Source organism: Nomascus leucogenys, chromosome 2 (genome assembly GCF_006542625.1).
Source record: "Nomascus leucogenys isolate Asia chromosome 2, Asia_NLE_v1, whole genome shotgun sequence".
NCBI classification, from domain to species: domain Eukaryota; kingdom Metazoa; phylum Chordata; class Mammalia; order Primates; family Hylobatidae; genus Nomascus; species Nomascus leucogenys.
Genome location: NC_044382.1, coordinates 97,578,339 through 97,599,189, shown reverse-complemented (window position 1 = coordinate 97,599,189; position 20,851 = coordinate 97,578,339). Strand labels below are relative to the sequence as shown.

Sequence of the window (20,851 nt, the reverse complement as noted above, 5' to 3'; positions counted from 1 at the left end):
TACTAATGTTTGGGGCCAGTGAGATATGGTACCAGAATTCAGGCAAAATAATTTATTCAATGAAAAATATTTCATTTTAATTCTACACTTTTGAAAAAAATATTTTTAAACTCCTAAAGATGGGAAATTTGGACAGGAATGAGCTACTACATGTGGCAGCCATAAGTTATTCAATTTATAGAGTCCCTCATTTCATTTTCACAAGAACTCTATAAGATATGTATTGTTCTCTCTACTTTTCATATGAAGGAAACAAACACTCTAGCTATTTAAGTGACTTACCCAAAAAACTAAGGTAGAACTTCTTCTTCCTCTCAGACTTTTGGCTAAGATCAAATGTAAAAAAAACTAATGGTAGGGCCAGAGTTTGAACCCAAGCCATTCCAGTGCCAAAATCACAGGGACCCATCCTTTCTTCCTTTCTTCCTTCCTCCCTTTCTTCCTTTCTCCCTCCCTCCCTCCCTCCCATCCCACCTCCTGTCTCTCTTTTTCCTTCCCTCCCTCTGTCCCTCCATCCTTCCTTTTCTCTCTTTCCTTCCTTTCTTCCTCCCTTCCTTCCTTCCTTCCTTCCTTCTTTCCTTCCTTCCATTCATTAATTCTTTTTTTTTTCTTTTTCTGAGACAGAGTCTCGCTCTGTTGCCAGGCTGGAGCACAACGGTGCGATCTTGGCTCACTGCAACCTCTGCCTCCCGGGTTCAAGCGATTCTCCTGCCTCAGCCTCCTGAGTAGCTGGGATTACAGGCACGCACCATCACATCCAGCTAATTTGTTGTTGTTGTTAGTAGAGACGGGTTTTTGCCATGTCCATGTTGGCCAGGATGGCCTCGATCTCCTGACCTTATGATCCACCCGCCTTGGCCTCCCAAAGTTCTGGGATTACAGGCTTGAGTCACCGCTCCCTTCCCTTCCCTTCCCTTCCCTTCCCTTCCCTTCCCTTCCCTTCCCTTCCCTTCCCTTCCCTTCCCTTCCCTCCCCTCCCCTCCCCTACCTTCCACTCCCCTCCCCTCCGCTCCCCTTCCTTTCCCCTCTCCTTTCTTTCTTTCATTCTCGATTCTTTCTTTCTTTTTCATGTTGCTTCCCTAAGAGCCAAAATCAATCAAAAATCAGCATTCTCCCACCAAGGTTTAGTTTTCCGTTATGAAAGAAATACTCGAATTTGGAAATCAGCAACAATTTTGTGGGGCTCATGAAAAATGGGTTCCATTTAGAATTATAGTGATCCATTATTTTATATGGACCACCCTGCACTTCCTATATTCTCCCCAGGCTCTTTTTAATTCTTGGGAGAAAAAAAAAATTGTTCTCTTAGAACAAAAGTTTCATTTAAGAGAATAATTAATTATTATTTAAAGGGCAGTTCAAATGCCATTTCAAATCATACCCTATTTCCTTTCGTCCACAGCACTCCGTATGAATTTGAACTGATTCAATGGGAGACTTACTATTTTTACAATGGTCAATTTTTTTGCAGTCTATGTGTCAGTTAGTTGTGTGGTAAGAAAAAAAGCAAAGATTTTGTGTAGATGTGCCCAGTTATCACTTGAGACCAGTGTTTTGCATTCTTGTTTCTCCTTTATAACCATATAGTTATTCAAATTTGGGTGGTATCAAAGAACTTAATATACAAATTCAAACAAATCATTCAAAAGAAAAAAAGCAATTAATCTCGTTTTTTGTCTTTACCTTCTCTCAATTGACATTCAAACTGATTATGATTTTGTTATTTCATAGTCAAATAGTCTTCTGCCTTAAATATAATTTTTTCTCACTCAAGTTGAGCTCTGAAGTACCACTGTTATAATAAATTATAACTGTAAGAGTTTGACTTCCTAATACTTACACTGTCTAGCAAACTGGGAAACTTAAATGTTTTGGAGATAAATGGTGGAATACCAATTTTGTGGATTCATTCTCTGATAAATTCCAATTCTCACTTTATCATATAGCATTAATTCAGATCAAAGTTTCTACTGGGATTTTACACATAGAAAAAATATGCATATATAAATCCACATATATATTCATTTGCAATCAGAAAAACACAATTTAAAACCCTGTTTGTCACAATCATGATAAAGATAACATGACTTCTTCCAGCCTTCTGCCCCCAGGTAACATTTTCAACCTCAATCTGGCAAGTAATTTTTAAACACAATTTAAACAATAATGAGACAGCCTTCTTATCCATCTCATTATTGAATAACAATGTCAAATAATAGGTATCCTAAAAAAAGAGTGTAAGTTGGCACAGCCACTTTGAAGAGTAACTTGGCAATATATAGTTAAATTTCAAATGGGAAATGGGCATATGCTATGACCTGGTGATTCCACTTCCTGGCTGTCTTGACTTGGGTTTCTGTAACAAAACACCATAGACTGGATGGGTTAAACAATAGACATTTATTTCTAATAGATCTGGAGGCTAGGAAGTCCAAGATGAAGGTGCTGATGGATTTGGTTCTTAGTGAAAGCCTTCTTCCTGGTTTGGAGATAGCTGCCATCTCACTGTCTATTCATATAACCTCTTTGTGCAGAGAGAGAAAAAAAGAGGCAGAAAACTTTTTCATGTCTCCTCTTCTTATAAAGGCACTAGTAATATCATGGAGGGCCCACTCTCATGACCTCATCCAAACCTGATTGCTTCCCAAAGACCCTACCTCCTAATACCATCATGTTGGGGGTGAGGACTTCAACATGTTAATTTTTTTTTTTTTTGAGGCGGAGTTTTGCTCTTGTTGCTTGTTGCCCAGGCTGGAGTGCAATGGCGCACTCTCGGCTCACTGCAACCTCCACCTCCCAGGTTCAAGTAATTCTCCTGCCTCAGCCTCCCAAGTAGCTGGGATTACAGGTATGCATCACCACGCCCAGCTAATTTTGTATTTTTAGTAGAGACGGGTTTCTCCATGTTGGTCAGGCTGGTCTCAAACTCCCGACCTCAGGTGATCTGCCTGCCTCGGCCTCCCAAAGTGCTGGGATTACAGGCATGAGCCACCATGCCCAGCCTCAACATGTGAATTTTAAGAGGACAAATTCATTCAGCCCCTAACATTGATGGTGGACAACTTTTGAGTGTGTGCCCATAGAAACACAAATATACAAATATGCATAATCCTCGAAATACTGTTGGTCCTACTAAAATAGGTTTAGTTATATATGTTTTAGTTCTCAGAAAATGATATTGAGGGGAAAGGAAGGTGAAAATGATAAATGTAGTAATGTAACTACTATAAACATTTTAAAACCAAAAGTTATAAAATATTTATGATACTTATGTGTATAAAAAATAAACATGAACAAGAAAGATGCACACCAAATTCATCATAAAGATTATATAGGTAAGGAAGAGTAGATTAGGATTAACATTGGTGGTTAATGGGAAATAAGTAAGATAAAATGTTAACAATTATTAGTTCTGGCCATAGATGTTCTATTATTCTATGTATTTTTCTGAAATATTTACATTTTTAAAATTAACTTTTAAAACAATTAAATTCTTAAAATGCTAGGTGCTTTATGATTAGTAACAAATTACCGGGCTGGGCACAACAGCTCACATCTGTAATCCCAGCATTTTGGGAGATCAAAGCGAGCTGAGCCCAGGAGTTGGAAACCAGACTGGGCAATAAAGTAAGACCTTGTCTCTGCAAAAATCTTTTAAAAAACAAGCCAGGCATGGTGACACTCACCTGTGGTTTTAGCTCCTTGGGAGGCGAAGGCAGGAGGATCGCTTGAGCCCAGGAGTTCAAGGCTGTAGTGAGCTATGATGATGCCACTGCACTCCAGCCTGGGTGACAGAGAGAGACTCCAACTCAAAGACAAAACAAAACAAAACAAAATTACTGGCTAGACTGAGGTTGAAAATGGTATCTGGGGGCAGAAGGTTGGGAAGGTCATGTTATCTTTGTCGTGATTATGACAAGTGGGGTTTTATTTGCAGAATAACCAGACTTGTTTAACAGGACTGATAATGATATACTGGGTGTTCCAGTGAAATATTTACCCAGTTTGGATGTTGAAAAGGCATTTATAAATATAGAAAACTTGTGAAAATTTATACTATAATATGCTAAGACCACTAGTTGGCATTAGTAATGTGTTACATGATTGCATTAACTGCAATCTGGATAAAAAGTAGTATAATCACATCCAATACTGAGCAACCTAAAGAAGGATTATAGTATTACTGGAAGATGGAAAATGTTGCTGTTATTCAAAGACAATGTAGATACGAATTCTAAACTAAACCATCAGTGGATTTAGTTATTGAGTTTCAAAACTAGTTTGAGATTAGGGATATTTTGCAGGAAAATATGCAGAATAAAGGAGGAAGTAGAGAAATAAATATGGATGTATATGGGAGAAGAAAGCACCTTTTTTCAAAACTCCAGCTAATCTAATGGTAAATATTTTGAACCTATGCTTCTGAAGCAGCACATTTAGAGCATCTAATATAAATTTTTAGACACAGATGATGGTGGGCATTGGCATTTTACTGAGATGCATTATATAGTAAATCGTTTTTTATTTGAGACTTGTATGTGCTAAGGACATGTCCTTGCCAAAACTGTGACTGCATTGGCTAAAGCCCCCATCATTTTTCACTTGATTAATGTCTCAGTTTATCTCCTTCCTCTAGTTTCTATCCCCTTTTAAACTCATTGTCCACTGTAACATCATATCTCAGATATAAAATTCTGATTATGTCATTTAAAAGCCTGCAATGAGCTAGTCCTGTTGACTTGGAGACATTTCCTCCAAGAATAGTCAAGTAAAAAAAGCAAGATGCAGAAAAATATGCAAAGTATTCTTTTGTAAAGCGAACAATGGCCAAAAAAACCCTATGTATATGGATATTGAATATATACATATACTGTATGCTTGAATATAATTATATAACCAAGGAGAAAACAAAGAAAGGATACGAAATAACTGTGAACATGAGTTGGGGAAGGAAAGATGTGGGTAGAGAAGGGGGATAAGACAGGAAGGAAAGAGAAAAGTGGGAGGCAGGAGCCAATTAAAAAATGAAGAGGAAAAACAGTATGTATGATCATCTTTATACATTGATGTAAAATGTGTGTGATATTTTTATGTAAACACTTGAAAAGTAAAAAATAGTAATAATTATAATTTCCTATTGTCTGTAGGAAGTTTAAAGTTTTTGGCTTAAAACAGTCATTGCAATCTCCCAATTATCTTGTAACTGCTCCAGCCTTATGTACCAGCTACACTTTCTTCACAGTTCCCACACCACACCATCCTAACCTTCCCTAACCAGCCTTTACACATCCCATTGTGCCATCTGAGATGCTCTTTCCTCCTTTCTTCTTAGAGAAGTCCTATCTTCATTCAAGAGCCTGTTCAAACATCCTTTGCAAAGACTTTCTTAAACTCAGATACTCCATCTTCCATGTGCCCTGAAGTGTTTGTAGAACTTTCCATCATGATGTTAAGTTGTATTGTGATTACGTTTGAACACATTTCAGCATTTTATTCTCTTGCTAGATAGCTAGCTCCATGAGGAAAGGAATCATATGCTTAATCTTTGCACATCAAGCACCTGGAATAAACTGGCATTTAGGAGATGGTAAGCAATTTTTGTTGATTTTACTGATTTCTGTTTGATTTTACATTTTAAAATGATGCTCAGTATTGTTGTACGTCAATATTGTGCTTATTGTATGCCAAAGTTAAGCATTTACATCTCCAATAAACCAACTCATTGTATTCCAGTTTATGGCCATGATTTACAGATATCTTACACTTGTCTCTGTAACAAGGTATTAAGGAAAGATTCTTTCTGTCTAAGCTTTGGGGGAGGCCCCCAAAATCAAAACAGGAACAATAGGTAGCAAGTTCTCCCACATTCTAAAATAAGGTAATGGACCTCCTAAACAAGACCTGAAAGGAAGTGGACTGAAACTGCTTAGTGACTCAACATCTACTTAAGGGTCTGAAACAGTTGATATTGGGGAAACTGAGAGACATAAGAATTTCTCTGTAGAATGTTGTTGGAGGCTGTTGCTACTTTTCATCTCCCTCATCTGTAAGACAGGCATCAAGAACACCTCACAGAGAGCTTAATGTCGATTCCCTAAATCTTGGAGGACAGAGGAGACATGTGTTTAGTCCACCTTTGAGAAATTTCAGGCAAAAGACTCTATAGTTGGAGTTGCCTACTGAGAGGCAATGCAAAGTGACACAGCTGTCCTTGGAGCCAGCTGCACTTCCACGGACAATAAAGCAGAGGTTGGTGTTTCCATGACCCAGTGTGGGCTCTTTAGATGACATCTGGGTAAGAGTTTCTTTTAAAAGGATTTTTTTTCTGAGGATGAGGCAACCTGGGCATAAAGAAGCTACGGGGTACTAACTGATGTAGAAGCTGAGGAGCTATTGAAGCAAACAAGCAGAGAGAAAGAGACAAGCTGGTTCTAGTGAGGGAATTTCTGCAGAACCCACAAGAGTGCCCCACATCAGCTGAGAGCATATTAGGTTGGTGCAAAAGTAATTGCGATTTTTGACTTTAAAGTAATGACAAAAACTGCAATTCCTTTTGCACTAGCCTAATGTAACAAGCCAGTGCAGACCACTAGCATCCCTGCCCTTGCCTCTCCTCCCTCTTTCTCCACCAAGGAATAGTGAAAAACACAGAGCCAGTGGTTAAGGGAATGGCAGTGGAACCAACATGGGAAATGAGAGCTTTTAAATTTGCAGGAAACTGAGATTACTGATTATTGCATGGACTAGTCATTTTAATTACTGAAATGGGTTTCTGACTGTAAGTGACTAGAGTACTTCTTTTATTATCCAAAAGGGGATGAAAAAGACATAGAACTTACCTAATATTTCAACTGTGGTAGGGAAAGAGTGAATCCATAAAGAGTTTGATTTTATTATGCTCTAGCTGTTCAAACTAGTTGTGTATGCTATTTTATATAACAATGGAATGAGAAATATATGTTAATTTGTATACATCTATTGCTACTACTGGAGAAAAAAAATTCAAGCACATCCCTGGCTCAGAAAGAAATAATGAATCATTTTTATATTTAAGACTTACAGAGTAAATTGTCTATTTCATCATATATATATGAAAACATAAAACAAATGTGAACAATAAATCTTATTTATAAATCTCACAACTAAATTATTGTAGCATTTCCAACACAAAAAATATTATCTTCATAAATAATTTTAAATAGCCATACAATAAGATGCTCTCATCATAGTCCAACAGAGTAATAAAGAGTACACGTTTAAAGGATTTTTTGTCTTGCTATGATAATTTACTGCATGTCAGGTATGATAGTAGGCAACAGTGTGAAGAAACAAGTGTGAGGAAGACCATACCCTCGTTATAAGAAATTCACAGCCTAGAAGAAAGACGAATGCATAAAAAATGCCCACCACTGGGCTAGTAAAGGCCCCTGTCAGGTCACATGTAGACTGCTACTACCAACTATGCTTACTGCCTCCAGACTCACCCCCTCTCATCCATCTTCTACACTGATTACTAAACTAAAACTAATATGACCATGGCACCTGCTTGCATTGAATGTGCTGCTGGCTTCTAGTAAACTTCAATACTAATTTCTAATACTTTAACCTGATAATCTGCTCTCTGCCCACTTCCCCATCCTCCCTTCTAAATATTCACCTCTTGTTAACTTTATAGTCCAGTACCTCAAACTATATCACATTGTTCTCCACCTTCTGAGCCCTTGCCCATGCTTTCCTTTCTCCCTGGCACCCTTCCTGTCTCATCTGCCTGCAAAACTCTAGTTCATTCTTTGAAATCCTGCTAAGATACTCACTAAGATATTCATCTCTTCTGTAAGGTCTTTCTTGCCCATCCCTGTTTAGTGAACAACTCACATGCTTATTTATATAAATTCCATTTTCAGCAATACTTCTATAATGGCACATATGACATTGGTCTAAAATTACTCACTTTGAATCTTGTCTCTAACACCACACTCTGAACACCTGGAACTGTGACTGGAACATTGTGGACAATGAACAAATGAAATAACTGAACCAACTCAGATTTGGATCAGTCGTATAATGATATGTACTGACCTTGATTAGGGGCCAGCACGGTGGCTTTATTGCCTAATGAACTAGGCTTTTCTTAGGACTCAAATGGAAAGTTGTTAAAAGGCCCTTCTAATTAAGTCAAAAACAGATAAGGCAGTTTGAAGGAGAGCTGGCTGTGAATTTGGCTCTGAGTTTATGTGCTAGAATCTGAGGGGTCCTGGGAAGTTCAAAGTGTCCAGGTCCTATAAGGAATTGGGGATTGGAAGACAAAATTAGCTAACACTACTGAGAAGACAAATAAGAAATCCCTGCAGCAAGGCCAACAACCATCTGCGCTTTGTTTATACCTTAGAATCTGTTTGTTTTTTCTTATGGCTTCCATGCTCCTCTGTCTTCCCCCAAAGGCATACTCATGTTTACAGAAACTGTAATAAAAATATTAGATAAGCAATAACAAGAACTGCTTTTCACTTACTGAAAATTCACACAATTTATATAAATATATAAACACTCAGGAAGAATATTAACCAAATACTTTCCCCACAGAAATGAAATTACTTTCTTACTTGATTTTTTTTTTTTTTTTCCTGAGACAGGGTCTTGCTTTATCACCCAGGCTGGAGAGCAGTGGCACGATCTCTGCTCATTGCAACCTTCGCCTCCCAGGCTCAAGTGATCCTCCTGCCTCAGCTTCCACAGTAGCTGGGACTACAGGCACATGCCAGCACACCCAGCTAATTTTTGTATTTTTAGTAGAGATGAGGTTTCAATCTGTTGCCCAGGCTGGTCTCGAACTCCCGAGTTCAAGCAATCCATCTGCCTCGGCCTCCCAAAGTGCTGGGATAACAGGCCTGAGCCACCGCACCCAGCCTCAAACTTTATCATTTTTTTAAAAGCAAAAACTTAGACTATTTTCAGAATTTTTATTATTCCTAAATACAATTGAATGGAAAATATTTAAATTAATTTCTCCTCATCACCACAATCACATCTTGATTCTTACATCCTGGTAATTAATGGTTCTTCACCTCCACCACTGTTACCACCACTAGTAGTTGGACACTCTTAGTATCTGCTTATCTATCCCAGAGATCAATTTTAGTTGGTTTATGTACACTAGAATCCTCAGTTTTTAAGGCTTACATACACAACAAGAAATCTAGTCCATCTGGATATACTCTGTGATCTTGATTCTACATGCCCCAAGAGACAAACTACTGAACAGCCCATTCCAAGCCAAGTCGTATGGTTTCTGACCATCCATTCACTCATTCAGCAAATATTTATTTAGTGAGCTTCTACTGAGGGTCAAGCACTGAACTACACATTGTAAACACTTAAGAACAAAGAGCACCCATTGCGTTCAGAGATGTCCCTGGTGAATCCACAATTGCAAATCCCCAAGGTAAATGCTATGTTAAAAGATGCTGGAGGATGAGAGGGCTCCAGGGAAGATTCCCAAGGAAACTTCCCAGGAAAGGTCATGCTTAAATAAGTTTTCAAAGATGAGTAACAGGCCAAATAATGGAGAAGGGAATTCCAAGCAGCAGGAACCACAGATGCTACAGCATGAAAGCATGGGCCTGAAGGTGCTTTTAGAAAACTCCATGCTTTAGATGCAGTTGGAGCCTGCGTGTACACAGGGGTAAAGAGAGAAATGAAGTTGGACTAAAAGACAGGCCCTGATGGTCAACAGCCTCTTATGCCATGTCTAGATTTTTACCCTAAAATTGATCGAGAGCCACTTTAGACATTTTAGCGAGTGTCTTCATCAGATTGGTGTTTCAGAAAAATCATTCTGGCCAAAGTGTAAGTGTAAACGATTCAGGGGAGCCAGAGGGTTACTACAGTAATTCAGGTGAGACAGGGAATACTAAAAAGTGAATCTGTTGAGGAGAGAATATGATGAGGTCATTTTGGGGTAACCTGGGATAGCTGCTAGAAAATTGACTAGAGCACACTTCTTGGTTTATATGGTATACGGTTTACCCTTGCAGCCCCCAAAACAGCATGCATTTCTGTCTGGGCCGCACACTCTCACTGCACGGTCTGCAGACGTAGTAAACTAGCCAACAGCACTGTAAGCTGCTGCTAACTCTAGACTTGTAGTTTTGTAGTTTTGAAATAGTTGGCTATACTTGAATTTTCCACATTGCAAAATTTGCTTTTTGAATTTTAATCACTTTGATTTAGCCTTGAATCACAGCAAAACAAAACAAAAACAAACAAACAAACAAACAAAAAACCAACTGTGTTCTAGTTGTCTTGCTTACTGGGAAATCTGGTGGGAGAAAGAAAAAAAGCCAGAGAAATCCTTCCCCTTGACTATGTTTATTGGCCAGCACTCCACAGGGCATACCAAGAAGGTAAGAACAGGAGGAGTGGGTGTCAATCTTCCCTTCTAGGGGTGCCCAAGAGTGGAGGACTGTGGTCCTTGGTGTTTTGGTTCAGTCTGTTAACATATAGCAAATTAACAGGAAGCCACACAGCTTTGAAAACTATGTTACAAAGTCCTTTGCCATAATTTCTTATAGGAAAATTATTTTGATAGGTGAATTTTGGGATTATTCATGTTTCTCTAATAATAATTCCATTTCATATGTCAAGGAGTTACTATATATGTGTGTGTCTGGAAATAAGAGAAAAGATCTAAGCTAGAGATATTCAATTATAACTCAATTTAAAAAAATCAACAAAGTAATGGACATTTTTTTCTTATTTTATTTTATTTTATTTTTTACTTTAAGTTCTAGGGTACATGTGCACAACGTGCAGGTTTGTTACATATGTATACATGTGCCATGTTGGTTTGCTGCACCCGTTAACTCGTCATTTACAATAGTTATTTCTCCTAATGCTATCCCTCCTCCCTCCCCCCACCCCAAGACAGGCCCCGGTGTGTGGTGTGTGATGTTCCCCACCCTGTGTCCAAGTTTTCTCATGGTTCAATTCCCACCTATGAGTGAGAACATGCGGTGTTTGGTTTTCTGTCCTTGAGATAGTTTGCTGAGAATGATGGTTTCCAGCTTCATCCATGTCCCTACAAAGGACATGAACTCATACAGTAAAGGACATTTTTTATCCCATACTCTTTTGGCATGTGAAAGAAGAATTGTCTCTAACTCTATCTTAAAGGTGAACGACCAAAATAAATATATGGATGTGAGTATCAAATATTCCAAATAATATGCTTTAATAACTAAACAAATATTTTTTTTTTAATTTAATGATCAAAAGCCAGACTGTCACTCTGCCACATTTTCTGATGTGCACAGATATAAACTGTTCAGCAATTCATACACTTTATAAATTTCATTATGTTTAAAATATGATTAACTCCAAAACTTTGATTTCCAACAAAAAGAAAATACTTCACGGAATCCTGAATTAACAGGCAACGTTAAAGTGATAAGATTTTATAAGTCTAAGATTTTATTCAGAATAGTAAAAAATAAACTAATGAAACTATGTGAACTACTAGCTCATTAAAATTTTTATTTTAACTTATAAACATGTAGTATGCAAAAATTAAGGGTTATTTTTGATGATTTCAATTGGTACACTAAGAAAATGCTGAGTTGAGTATTATTCTATGTTCATAAAACCCCAAAGTGTAAATACATTTTATATCTTCATAAAAACACCTTATATAAAAGACCAATATGAAGTAACACAAGAAATCAGCACATTTTCTACCTCTTGATACCAGTGACTAGAAATAGAATTCTTGAAAAAAAATAAATAAAACTAGCTTCTTAGTTAGCAACTTTGGAGTTTTCCGGTCTGTTATGTGGTTTGACTACTGCTGGAGTGTCTGGGTTGGGTTGACCACCCATCTAGCGCTCAATCCACATGCCCAGTTTTGTGGGTGTCTTTCTGCTCTTATGTTTTTAAAGTCATGTTTGATTTTTCACTGACCTCCTGTTATGATGACCTTTGAAGCAAAAACATTACTATTCCCCCCATGAGCTATGTGTGATGTTGTAAATGTGATTTAAGTATTGGGCAGAGGGTTTAAAAAAAAAAAATCCATGTAGGAAGCCAAACAAATTTTGGGGAAAATGCAAAAATTTAAACCTCTGAGAATTTCCCAGGAGACACACACTATTTCCACAGTTTGAAAAGAATGTAGTAAGAAGTTTTACAAAACGGAGACTATTGAAAATAAGTAACGAAAAGAAAAGGGAAATGTAATTCATTTGTTGAACAAAATAAAAGACAGTGTTTTGAAAAGTACATTTAATAATGCCTAGATGTACTCCAAGTGGTACCACATGGCTTCTTAGGGCAACTAGGGTTTGGTGTCACCTTAATGGTGACATGTGGAATATTAAAGTCAGGAAAAGGCTCAGAAACCATGTAGGAATTCTTTGTTGTTACTGTTGTTGTTGTTTGAGACAGTCTCACTCTGTCATCCAGGCTGGAGTGAAGTGGTGTGATCTTGGCTCACTATAACCTCTGCCTCCCGGGTTCAAGTGATTCTCTTGCCTCAGCCTCCTGAGTAGCTGGGATTACCGGTGTGAGCCACCACACCTGGCTAATTTTTCTATTTTTGTAGAGAGGGGGGTTTCACCTGTTGGCCAGGCTGGTCTCGAACTCCTGACCTCAAGTGATCTACCCACCTCGGCCTCCCAAAGTGCTAGGATTACAGGCATGAGCCACTGCGCCCAGCCAACCAAGTAGGATTTCTGATCTACTATCACCACATCCAACTTCAACCCAAGTAGTGCTGGGTATTTTACAGGTGGCCTCTGTTTGAACAAAGTGTTTCATAGCTTTAAGAAAAATTTGAAAATCATTAATTCAGTCTGGAATTCAGAAAGATAAATTCACTGCAAGTAACAATGCAGCAGATTTGAGAGTGGAACCTCCTTCTCCTGACTACTGGTCCAGGTTTTATTTCTCTACCTCATGGTAGCTCAAATGAATTCAACCAACAAATATGGAAGAAACTGTCACAATCTAGCACAGTTAGGAAATAAGCCTAACTTTTCTCTTAGACACTACATTCTTTTGTCCACTTAGACTTTTAATTGTTTTTATTTTAAACTCTGAGCCACATTTCTATTTTTTGTCTGTTTTTTTGTTTGTTTGCTTTGCTTGTTTTTTACTTTTTCTCTTTTTTTTTTTTTTTCTTTTTTTTGAGACAAGGTTTTACTCTTTTGCACAGGCTGGAGTGCAGCAATACAATCATAGTTTATCATAGCCTCAAACACCGGAGCTCAAAGTAACCTCTTGCCTCAACCCCCCAGGTACCTGGGACTACAGGTGCACACCACAGTATCCAGCTAATTTTTAATTTTTTGTAAAGACAGGGTCTCACTCACTGTGTTGCCCAGGCTGGTCTCAAACTCCTGTGCTTGAGTGATCCTTCCAACCTGGACTCTCTAAATATTGGGATTACAGGTGTGAGCCACCATGTCTGACCCAGATTGCTATTTTTTACTTTGAGACTTAAAACAGAGATGATTAGTTGCCAACATGATATTCATTTACTCTTTCTTCTTTATGAACAGAACCCGATGTAGCTAAGGGTTGCAGTATAATTAGCTAAAGACTGTATTTCCCAGCCTCCCTTAAAGGTAGAGAGCCTATGACTAAGTTCTACCAATAAATGTAAGCAGAAGCTGTTGAGTGAGACTCATTCAGCTGGCACATATATGTGCCCTTTCTCCCTCCCTTTTCTTTCTGCCTAAAATGGTCACATTTTGTACAGAACTTCCTTTGTCACAACTGTGGAGCAGAAATGTCGAAGGATCCTAAGGCACATTGAAGACAAGGAATAACACACCAGGGCTGGAACTTTAGGCTTTCCTTGGTTGGTTGCTGTTAATCAAATTCCTGCTTGGTACACTTTGGGGCAAAGCCATATCGTGAAAATTCTTCAATTACTACCATAGTTTAAAAGCAGCATAGGAACGATAGCCTAAATGTGTAAAGTCATTTCAAAGGAAATTTATCATTCACTAGTAGTAACATAAGTTTGAATCTTCTATTCCTCTTTTTAAAAGGATCTCAAATTCTGAATGTGACAGTAGGATCATAGTTTGATGTGTAGAAAAAAGGCTTTCCTGGGAAATTCCTCTGAAAACAAATCTTTGTGCAGTAAAACTGATTTTAATCAGAGTACATAAAGGGAATAGAACTGTACTATTCTCATGTTTTGATTCACAAATTATGTCTAGAAATAAACAGTGTTATTGTTTTCCTGAAGATAATATCCATAGATTAATACAAACAGTGTAAGGGTCTGTTATCTCAGATTAATTAAATACATAGTGGGGAAGACAAAGAGAAATGGGTTAAAGAGTAAAAATATACAATTAGATAGAAGAAACAAACTCAGTGTTTGATAGTAGAGTGATTATAGTTAAACAAAAATGTCTTGTACTCAGGAGACAGACACCCTAAATTCCTTAACTTGATCACTATGCATTACATACATGTAACAAAATTTCACATATGCCTTATAAATTTGTACAAATATAAATCACATAATATCAGAGCTCTGAAGAAACCTTGATGATGATGTAGCTCATCCTCTCATTTTTCTATGGAAAAGACCAAAAAAAAAAAAAAAGGCCGGGCGCGGTGGCTCACGCCTGTAATCCCAGCACTTTGGAAGGCCGAGGCGGGTGGATCACGAGGTCAGGAGATCGAGACCATCCTGGCTAACCCCGTCTCTACTGAAAATACAAAAAAAAAATTAGCCGGGCGAGGTGGCAGGCGCCTGGAGTCCCAGCTACTCAGGAGGCTGAGGCAGGAGAATGGCGTGAACCCCGGGGGCGGAGCCTGCAGTGAGCCGAGATGGCGCCACTGCACTCCAGCCTGGGTGACAGCTAGACTCCGTCTCAAAAAAAAGAAAAAAAAAATTAAAAGAGACTAGGGCTATATTTCTTAATGTTTCACTATTCACTGAGTTCTTTCTTAAATGAAGGAACTTAGTAGTGGAAGAAGAAAGTATTTCTTGTACTTATTTAAGAGTTCTCCCTGATTGACTTTTTATCTTGACATCCCCATCAACTAGCATGCCCTTCCTCCCCTTACTTTTAACTCCTCCTTTCCCTAACCTGGCAACTCAGCCTTTAAGATTCAGGCATACTTGTGTCTGTCCTAGCTACCCAAGAGGCTAAGGAGACAGGATCATATGAGCCCAGGGGTTTGAGGTTACAGTGAATTATGATCTCACCACTGCACTCCAAGCTGGACAGCAGAGTGAGATGCTGTCTCTAAACAAACAAACAAACAAACAAACAGAAGACCCAGGCATGATCTCAACCAGAAAACTGTAAGCTGTCCCTGACTGCCCACCCCACAACACACCCATCCCCCAGCCAGGTGAGGAGCTTTCCCTCTTCATTGTCTGCACACTGTGCGTACACCATCTCACACTCCCTTCAGATCCTAGTGATCTGGGTATATGTTCTCTTTCCCAAAAGAAAAGTGAACGCTCCAAGGGCAAGGACCAACCCTGTATCCCCCAGAATGCAGCATGGGATCTGACCACATATACTTTCCCTAATATTTATTTTTTTGGAAAATATATGCTAGTGAACCCTAGGGCAGTGAGGACAGATGCTGAATCAGTGGAATCTTACTCAGCTCTTTGGTGTAGTTTGAAACCCCTGCTCCTATTGACTTCCCTCCGACAGCCAAACATAATCGCAGGAGAACTGGCTCCAAAAAGCCATAAAGAGGTTTAGTAATACTAGAAAGCTGTAAACAACCCATTTTAATGTATGGTACAATTCAAAGTACAAGGTTTTGTCTTTTGGGAGGGTGTAAGAATTCCATTATAAGGATCAAATAAGAGCAGTTAAATAAACAGAACAGGCTCAATAAAATCATTTGTGCAAGTCTCTGGTCACTCAGGCTTGGTTTCCTAGAATATTGTGAAAGGTCCAGGTTTTTAAATTAATAGGTTAATCTAGGTTTAAGAAAGGAATAGCAGTGGAAAAATCACTGATGTAAAGTGCAGTAGGAAATCCACTATTGGAGGAAGCATATTTCCTAGAGCAGAGAGGAGACAAACTAAAACATTCCAAATGATATTCTTTAGGTAACATATTAAATTTCTTCTTTACCACATCAACTATAATTCAGTCATTTTAGTTGAAGATATTTCTAAATGAGAGCTCTCTGGTAATCCCCCCCAGCCTTTTTAATGAATGCTCTTTTCCCATTCATCATATTTTAAATGATTCTATAAATAATGTGATGTTAAAAAACAGTTTTCTCTTCATAGTAGAGCACTAAATGAGGGTCCTATATAAAAGATCCTACAGAGTGAAATATTAGGAAATAACCAAATAATTGATACAGTCATTTTAATTGCTACCTTGTTATCTGTGACCTAGTTTGCTTAGCAGTTTTTATGGAGCCTGATTCTCTGATATACTGGAGAATGTTAGATTCAGAATGGATGTAAGAATATTTTGATTTCTCTTTCAGTTCTATTCGGTTGATAGTATTTCTGTAAAAACAAATCAAGCTAGTAAAACTCATTTTTAGTATTTTTCTAAACAGCAAGTTTATATTAAATTAGATTTAATAAAGAAGAAGAAGTTTTTTCTATAATTATGATTCCCTACAGAGTATATATATCAAGGCAAACAAGAGAGAAAGTAATCTTATATTTTCTTGGAACACTATTGCACTCAATCAAATAAAATGAACTTGAAGCCTACTCTTTTTTTTTTAACAAACTAAAAGCAAGTGTGAGAACTTGTGGAGCCAGCATCAGGTTTCTTAGTTTTCTACTTTGTGTAGCAGATCGTCAGTCTTCAAACTCTTCTTTACAACCCTCATCTTTACGAGTCATCCCACCTAACCAATGCAAAAAAAGGCATTCATTCACGATTACAAATGTTCTCGATGGCATAGACTCCATTCTCAGAACATGTAAAGGTCTAGATGAAAACGGTATAGGGTTGTGAAATAATTGTCATTTGAAGGTACGTAGAAAGGCTTTTTCATGAGTAACACTGAGAATAATAAATAGACGGCAAAGTAAGACAAAGACATATGACAGGGTGTTGTAAGACACATGCGTAGGCACACTAAGATGCACATACGTGACCATGGCATGACTATGGTGTAAGGATTCTCTATAGTCCGCTAGATCAGCCCCGACTCGACAGTTACTTCTTAATGATGACAGCTTATCTCTCCAGTGAGGATTAATATAGCCTGAGGTGTGGACTCGTTCCTCAACATTTTGTTTCTTTGTGCCAAAGAGTCCATGTGTGCACCATGCATAAAAATGTATGAGATTATAATGATGAAATGAGAAATTGAGCTAGACCATCAGAGAGCTATACCAAACATCACAGACAAAGGGCATCACAAGAAACAAGCCATATAAAACTGTAATGTTGTTGTTTGGGGGTAATTCTGAGTAACTCGTTTGTATATTGTTCACTTTTGTTTCTTTGGCTTGGCTGCTAAGAAACTGAGAGTCATCTTTGTCATTAAATTCACATCCAGCCTCATGGTGTGTTCTTTCTTCTCTGGTCTTCATTTTGGCTAAGTAACATCTTTTTAACAAATTTAAGTAATTTTTACTTACTTTATTGTATTTCTTTTGAGAACCATTTTGACACATTTTGATATAACACTAGCAGGAGAATAAAGGAAAGCAGGGGATGAGGTGGAAAAGAGTGTGAGCCTATATTCTGAGCTTTGGAGACCAGTTAGGCCTAGATTAGGATCCCACCATCTTCTGGCTTTTTTACTTTGGGCATGCATTTATTTAATTTATGCAATTAAATTATTTATTTAATTTATTTAACTCCTCTGAGCCTCAAATTCATCTAAAATGGAGGGATATTAGAACCAATCTCAATGGAGAAAATATGGTAAGAGATCAGCTAATCTTTCTTCCTTCCTGATATTCCCATCAATATATAAATTGTGAATGTGCATGTGTGTGTAAATATGTGTGTTATATATGAAACTGTGCACATATATATATACATATATTATATATAGATTTTATGTACATACATACATACATACACACAACCTCTCCCTGCTCTCCACCCACAAAGTTCTGGGATCAAAATCTTATTCAAAAAGTCCTCACTCACCAATTTCCAAAGAACTTCAAAGCAAGCAAAAACTAATCTATTCTTCACTACAAATGCTGCTTTGTTTTTTTGTTAAAATTGTGATCTATGGAAGATATTGGAAATAAGTCTGTGAAATGAGCCATTTTATGAAAGCAGAGTTTCAGTAATCTCTATGTGTTAAATAGGAGGCTAAAAGAAATTCCTCCCTTTGGGTCCCCCACCCATCTCTGTGATTTACTCTGCCTGTCTGCTGCAACAATCATCGCCACAGTACACAGTGCTCACCACTGACCTATTGCAGACAGTTAATCAACAGCAGAGAGAGTAGCTTTCACAGTACAAGTAGTTACTTGTTCTCAACTTTTTAAAGTTCATAATTCAGTCTTACTGTCATTTCTTTCCTCTTGCCGGTGCTTTATGAAAGGTAAAGCTGAACAGAAAGAAAACCAGAGTCATTAACTGTTTGAAAGTTTAATATGCTACCAAACCAGAATTAGATGTGATAATGAAATTTCCACAGTTGAAAGCAGACTTTGCTAACTGATGTATGTAGTGAGAAGGTGGTCACATAACCAATAAAAATAAAAACCGTGCTCATTTTTTATATTTCTCATTCTTTTTTTTGTTTAAACTGGCCAAACCCCAAATTAGACTTCAGTTGGGATACTTTAAAAAGTGGATTTAGTAAAATTCCACTTGTTTCGCTTAAGAAATATACATTCAATATTGACAGTAGAGATGTTGATCAAGTAACTTTATATCTAAAGACATTCCAGAACAATGGTTTAGGATTTACGGAATAACTTTGCTAACCTGTATTCAGCCATCGTGACTGGTCAGAAGAGCCATCCAAGTCACCAGAATCCTTTCCACGGAGCCACAGGATGGCTCACCCTACTCATGCCACTCCCCAGCCTGGTATTCAAGGCATGTCTAAATAGGATTCTGACTTACCCTTTCTAAGTACTTCAATTTCTGCCTTTTGTGGTCAATATAATCAACATGGGTCATCATTTGTTCCCCAAATACAGCACATTCTTTTCTACCCCTTTGCCATTGCACATGCTTTTCTCTCCTCCTAACATTCTCAGCCATGGGGTCTCTTTGCCTCCCCTCGTCCAGGCATCCCCACCCACTGTGTCCCTCTTCCCAACACTTCCACTCAGGGACCTCTTACCTACCTCCATCTTTTGAAATTATATCCATTTAAAGTTCAGTTAAACTGCCCTTTTTTCAAGAAAGTATTCCTTTTTGTCCACCCCAAACTAACCTGATCTCTTTCTCTTCTCCATCCAGAATCACTAACTTTAACTCTTGTATATCACTTTCATAGTCTTTGGCATACAGTAGGAATTCATTTGCTCTATGATAAGTGAATCAATGACTTATAGGCTACATTGCATTTTAATTTACCCCATAATCTTCTCCTCCTCCTTAGCTTATAACTTCCTAATGGTAAAGATGGGGTTAGTGGGAGGAGGTACTTATTAATATTTACAACCTTTACATTATCTAATAGTTTAATTGTACATAATCAAGACTTGACAAATATGTCTTGAATTGCATGATTAAACTGGGTCGGTCGGCTGGGCTTGGTTAGAAGCACCTCAGGATCGTGCTTGGATTTATCAGAAGCAGTGCTAGTGATGCAAAAGGTAATTTTCTTTGCTGAATCATAGCTGAATTTATATGACACTAAGCTTGGAAGGTACCATTTTTCAAATTAAATATAAAAACAATAACCTTTCTGTGTGGAATGTTTCAAGTTCTCCTGGCTCCTTTCAGGCATGGGGACATCTCTGTAAGGTGTTGACCTAAATTTCTTCTGACCTAATTTCCTTGTTGCAAAAGGAATTCGGTGCAGCCAGCCCCCACTGCGGAAAGGTTTTGTTCTACATCACTGTCATATTTCAATGACAAATGGAATGAACTTTGTTAGTCCTTTTGAGATTTCAGAATAGCTCAGGATATTCCCCTCTAATATCTAAGAGGATTTCAGTGATTTGTCCTGCCGGCTACAGAGTATAAAAGGGCCTCCCCCTCTCCCATGCATTCCCCCTGAGCAGCCAGGCATACCTCATGGAAGCACCAGACACTACTTGCAAATATTTTTTACCGCATGGTAGCTGAAGAGAAGGTTGTTGATGATATAAATAAGAATGAAAGTGACAAAAATGTTGCACTGGACTCTTGATTCAAGCAAGAGAAATGTTTCTCAGCACTAACAAACTCAACTTTGGTTCTAGTTCTAAGTATTTTGAAATAAAACAAACCTCTACTCCTATGATCAGAAAAAATAATTTTCCTCCTAATGATACAGAGCAACAAAAAAGCCTGTTTTGCCCACTATATTGTGAGCATGTGTGTCTAGTTGTAAGTATATGTGTTTGAGAAAGAAGAGGCTAATAAAAAGAAGAGGATTTAGTTCAAATAATTCAATAGCTATAAAAGTCGTAAGACAATAGACAGGAATATAATAAAAATTCTGTCCTTTCCATTTCTTAAGAAAAGACAAAACAGTCTTCTACAGAGAATAGCTTTGGTGTATTACTTTCTGGAAGAAGAGGGGTTCCCTACTAGATGGCTCCCAGGGCTTCCTTCTGTTGCTGTTATTAACCAATGGCCACTATCTGAATCATGTATTCTACAAGCAGTTTCAATGTGGGATCAACTGCTTTTCAGATTCAGAATTTTAATAATCATTTGAGCAATATGCTGTACCTTAAAATGCTTAAAATGACTCG

The 20,851-nt window shown here is 37.9% G+C and overlaps 1 long non-coding RNA gene across 4 annotated transcripts in view; it reads right to left on the bottom strand.

Annotated features, from left to right (window-relative positions):
* LOC105739457 overlaps positions 1–20,851 on the bottom strand; it is a 573,543-nt gene that overhangs the window by 486,736 nt on the left and 65,956 nt on the right. For 3 of the 4 annotated variants that reach the window (XR_004031269.1, XR_004031268.1, XR_004031271.1), the window contains one exon: positions 8,385–8,462. This is a non-coding gene — a long non-coding RNA (uncharacterized LOC105739457). Of the gene's footprint in view, positions 1–7,019; positions 8,463–20,851 lie in introns of those variants that run through there. The other variant, XR_001115379.1, reaches the window with a different exon arrangement.